Source organism: Condylura cristata, unplaced genomic scaffold, assembly GCF_000260355.1.
Source record: "Condylura cristata isolate star-nosed mole 26May11 unplaced genomic scaffold, ConCri1.0 scaffold00035, whole genome shotgun sequence".
Lineage (NCBI taxonomy): Eukaryota > Metazoa > Chordata > Mammalia > Eulipotyphla > Talpidae > Condylura > Condylura cristata.
The window spans coordinates 12,882,423-12,887,356 of NW_004567136.1; the positions used below are offsets into that span (position 1 = coordinate 12,882,423).

Below are 4,934 nucleotides of genomic sequence, written 5' to 3' on the forward strand. Positions count from 1 at the left end.
TGAGGGTAGATGATTGCTACTGCCCTGGGGCCCGCATGACCCCCTGGCCCCACCAATCCCTGCTGGACAGACCATCACTGCACACACACACACACACCCATGTTTTCTTTTCTACTGAGGGCTCAGAGGCGCAGGGGATTCACCAGAGACAGAGTGGGGAGCAGAACAGGCAGACTGCTGAGGGGACCCACAGGTAAGACAGGAGCAGTTGGTCGCGCCCTGTGGATCAGCTCTAGGGGTGGCTTAGTGCAGCGCTCCAGCCCGCCACGCCACCAGGGAGGGCCCCACTTAGTGGCACTTTTATAGGTCTGAGGCTGGATAGGAATCATCCTGTGATTTTGACCTAGAAGGAGACCAGCATTTTGTAGCATAGACCAGAAGCAACTTCAGAGGAGGAGGGTTGTGGAAAGGAGAGGAAAGGACTTCCTCGTAGAACCTCTTTGGACCTCACAATACGCGTGGTTTTTGAGGATGTCAGGAGGTTTGACTTATTTTGAAATAGTTCTTGGTTGGCAAATGGTGTCACCTGGGTTCCTGATACATAACGGACGAGCGGACAACTCGAGTTCATGGAAACAGACAGGTCTCAGGCTTACAAATGCGACATGCTAAAGCGTTTAAGTCACCCGCCTGCTTCCCAACACGCACACGAGGCTGTCATCATTATGAAGCCATAACCCAAACAGCAGAAACACAGACACCTGCAGAATTCGGTTAGGACTCGGACAGTTTTCTGGGATCTGGCTCTTACCATCAGTTTCCCCCGAGGCTTGGCTTCTTCTGGCACTAAGTTGTGAAGTACCTGTCATTAGGAGCGTGCACAGTGTGGACGTTGCCCTATTAACAGCCTAGCTGCCATCTCTGCGGGGTCAGGCTTGTTCCCGCTAGTTAGTTGCGAGGACCAGACCATCTCTGTGTCAGGGAAGCTGCAGGCTGGTGGGGCAGGTGCGCCAGCAGAGAGCTGAGCCCCGCGTCTGTCATGCTGGAATGGACCAAGGGGTCGGGGTTTAATGACCACAGCAAGCAACGTGCGTGTTTGTGCGTGCACGCTGGATGGTACAGATATCAGCAGTGTAACATCGACCAGACTTCCAACAGAGTGGACGTAGAAACTCCCGAGGCGCTTATATTGACACCTTCATTGTACTGGAAACAGACCTCAAAGCCTGCATTTGATCCCCATTTCTACCTTTTATTTCTGTTGAGCAAATGTTTGTGTGTGTGTACATGTGTACAAGAACTGAGGTGTGGGCCAGAGGTGCAGGGGGTGAGAGGACGCCCCAGAGACAGAGTGGGGAGCAGAACAGGCAGATCCACTGAAACCCATGGCTGAAGGAGCAGTGGGGAGACAGGAGGGGTCTGCTGCACCCTGGGGCCCCTCCCTGGCCGGGATCGCTCTAGTGCTGATCGCTCTAGTGCTGATCGCTCTAGTGCTGTGGCGGCTGCGGAAGCTTCATATGCTGACAGATTTGCATATTTGTCCCAGGGCCTCCGTAGAAAATGGCTTTGGACACCAGGGTTCGCGCTCACAGATCTGGAGGTTTGAAGCCTGAAATCAGGTCTTCTTGACCAGAAATATGCTGTCTGCTCACGCCTAACCTCATCCCCAACAAGGGCTTGGGTGCCAGGTCCACTGGCCAGCAGGAGTGGAGACGAACCCCCTGGGGCACCATGTCGAGTGAAGGAGGACAAGGTCTGTTCTGAATCAAAGTGGGGTGCAGGTGAGCAACGCTGGGGAGCAGGATCAGTGACACCCACCAGCTCACGCTTCCCACATCGCAGTGGCTCTGGGCTCTTCCGCACAGACGCTTCTCAGGCCCCGGGCAGCCACGTGCAGTGGTCGGCCAGGCCAGGGCAGGGCGCCAGCGAGTGACACCAACACGCTCTGTCCCGTCTGCCTGCTCTGCGGCTGGCCAGATACCAGCTCGGTCACTGTCCACCCACGGGAAAGGGCTACTTGGAAGGTGGTTTTCAGAGGCGTGGGGACGAACAAGCCTGTGTCCCGGCCAGAGCCAGGCCAGCGCCGGGAAGGAGCTCCCGGGGGCGACTCCGCCTGTGCCCCACCTCCGGGCGTTCCTTCGCTCCTGTGCGTCCGGGGGAGGGCGTGGGAGGTGGAGCTGGTGAGCCCATAAGTCTGCGCGCTGCTGCTGAGCACAGGACCCAGCCTCTCTCCTCTGCGTGGCCACCTCCACCTAGCAGCTGCTCCTGGAATGACCCACCCAGGGGGCGCCCGGCCGTGCAGGCCAGAGGGGAGGCCGGACCCGCAGCGACAGCAAGCTACCTCTGCCCCTGTTACAGGGCAGCAAATCTGTTCCAAGACAGGGAGAGAGGGGCACTCCTGAACCCCCAAACCTGCCTGCTCTCAGTGGGTTCTGCCATCTGCCGCAACAAGACAAGACATATAAAACTTTAATGAAAAGGGACTTTAATACAGTGAATATACAATACGGAACACAAGGAATAGAACTTCTAAATCAACCACCTGCAGTGACCCGTCCCCTTGTGGGCAAAAGTCCACCCAAAAGGGACTGGCCCAGAGCAAGGCCTGAAAGCCGCCACTAGACGAAAGCACCTTCTGTCCGGGACCCATGGACAAGGGTCAGACATGGCCAGACAAGTCTGAGAGGAAAAGAGCAAAACCAAAATCAGTGTAAACACGGCCATAGTCACCTCCCTGCAGGTCTCTCGCCCACATCTGCCTTCACCCGTCCAGGGTCAGGAAACAGCCCGGTTTCTTCCTCACATGCTCGCTGCTCCTGTGGCTTCCTCAGGTCTCCTGCTCCTCCTCCATCCTGCTTCCTTCTCTTTTTCCTTTTTCTCTGCTCAGCTCCACCCTCCTTCCGGGTGGGGCAGGGAACCTGGAACTTCCCCTTTTCCTAGGGACCCCCCCTGTTACACCCCCAGCCTGGGAAGCGAGACTCCTTTGCTGCAGCCCTCCCCAGGCTGGGGAATCAGTTTGGATTTTCTAGGAGTTGCAGGGCTGGCGCTGGGTCTCGACAGACTGGGCACCAGGGTGGGGAGCCCGACTCAGGCCTCTCACCCCTTCCCACAGTTCTCCCCACCTGTAGTCTGTGGAATCAAGATAGCAGCCAACTATGTGGGTGTTGGCACCCCCAGGAGCTGGGGTCCAGAGAGCACGAGCTGTTCGGGTGACTGTCCATGAATGCAGGCCCCGCCCCTCCACCAGGCCCAGGAAGAGTCCACAGGGGACGCACTATGGAAGAGGAAGGCCCGGGACCTGGCGCTGCAGCAGAGGGCAGGCTGGGTCCCCAAAGCAGGGGCTCTCTGGGGGTGCAAGAATGAGCAGAAGGCGCTGCCCAGAGAGGCTGCAGGGCCAGGAAAGGCGGTGGGAGGGCGGGGCGTCCCCCGGCCCCGGCGGGAGCACTGGATAGCACACCCCAGGCTCAGCCCGCGCTGGGCAGCCTGGGGGGACAGTTCTGGGCAGGCAGGAACGCAAGCCCCAGGGCCAGCTGGGAAGTGGGGAAGTGTGGTCCGCAGCGGGGCATGCGGAGGTGGGAGGAGGCGGCCGAAGCGGACAGGAAGGAGGCGCCGGGTCACAGATGCGCAGCAGAGTCAAGCAGGGAGGTGAGGCCAGAGTGGGCAAGAGCCGGGCGCTGCTGGAGGCCGCAAGCGGGAGGGTCGGAGGTGCCGGCTGAGGACGGGGCGGCATCTGCAGGGACGCTCCAGCTGCGTGTCACATTTGTCCAGCTCGGGCTCGGACTCTCCACTTTCTTGCCATCTCCCGGGCAGGGAAGGGAGTGGGCAGGATGCCCGGGGCTCCGCAGGTGGGGACTGTGCCGCAGTGGGGCTCCCAGGGGACCTCGAGAGGTGCAGGGACTTTGTGGGGAGAGAGCTGGCTCATCCTGCCTCCAGGGCCAAGTGGAAACTTAATTCTGGCCAGGGCCCAGGCCAGGGCCAGGGCCACACCTTTAATTGTAAAACTCCAAACTAGCCTTTGATGGAAATTGCAGCAAGCCAGGACATCTGGGAACAGTTTCCAATAGAAAGGCACATCTGCTCCCTATAAGAAATGCAAATGACACTTAATTGCACCCCCAGAGGGATGGCTCCAGCCCCAGCCTGAAGCCCACAGGGCAACCTGGCCAGCGTTCAAAGCCCACTGCCCTCACCACCTCGCCTACCCCCCACCCGGCCCCTTATACAGGAGACTGGAAGCCCAGGCCTGCCAGCGCCCTCTGGGTGTTCCCAGGGACACAGAGGGGCGCAGAGGCCATGTGGATACCACCTACTCCTACCTTCAGGTTCTGAGCAAGGAATCGTTTATGCGGGCACTTCGCTGCCAGGCTCCCGTTTGCAGATAAGGACCCAGAAAACTACCCGGGAAGTCCAGGGATTAGGAGCTTTGCGCCATCTTCATCATCCTGGTTGGTGGCGATCAGGTTCCCAGCTCCATGGGGTGACTCCAGAGCAGCTCAGCCCCAGGTCAGCTGGGGGGGGGGTTGGTGGGGGGGACAGGCAGCTGGGCTGACACCCCTTCTCATCCACCAACCGCATTTGTGGCAAGTTATTTCCAGCCTCTATTTTTAGAAGGCTCCTGCCCATGCTAAGTGCTTAACACTAAGTATTGAAAACTACTGCACAGTTAACTCTGCCGGGGGGTGGGGGTGGGGGCTGAGAAATCCCTGGCAATCCTGGGGTGCTTCTGCAGCCAGAGCAGAGACACCCCTACTTTTACTTTCTGAACACAGCGGGTTGCTGACAAGATGCTTGCAAAACTGAGGTGATTGGGGTCATTTGCCTTCCTTGGGTTCCCTGAAGGACTGGGAAAGTTTCTCACATTAGGGGCTGGATTGCTTCCCCCCACCCCACACCCCCAGAGCACTAGGTGGGGCTCAGCGTGCAAAAAGGAGATATGCGACTGCCCCTAACGGCTGCCCTGCCCTTGGAGAACCAGGGCACCCTCCTGGGGAGAT

General features: G+C 58.8%; 1 long non-coding RNA gene across 1 annotated transcript in view; it reads left to right on the forward strand.

Moving 5' to 3' along the window:
* LOC105854374 overlaps positions 1-2,324 on the forward strand; it is a 4,830-nt gene extending 2,506 nt beyond the window's left edge. The window contains exon 3 of the long non-coding RNA XR_001146049.1: positions 1,487-2,324. This is a non-coding gene — a long non-coding RNA (uncharacterized LOC105854374). The remainder of the gene's footprint in view (positions 1-1,486) is intronic.
* The last annotated feature ends 2,610 nt before the right edge of the window (positions 2,325-4,934 follow it).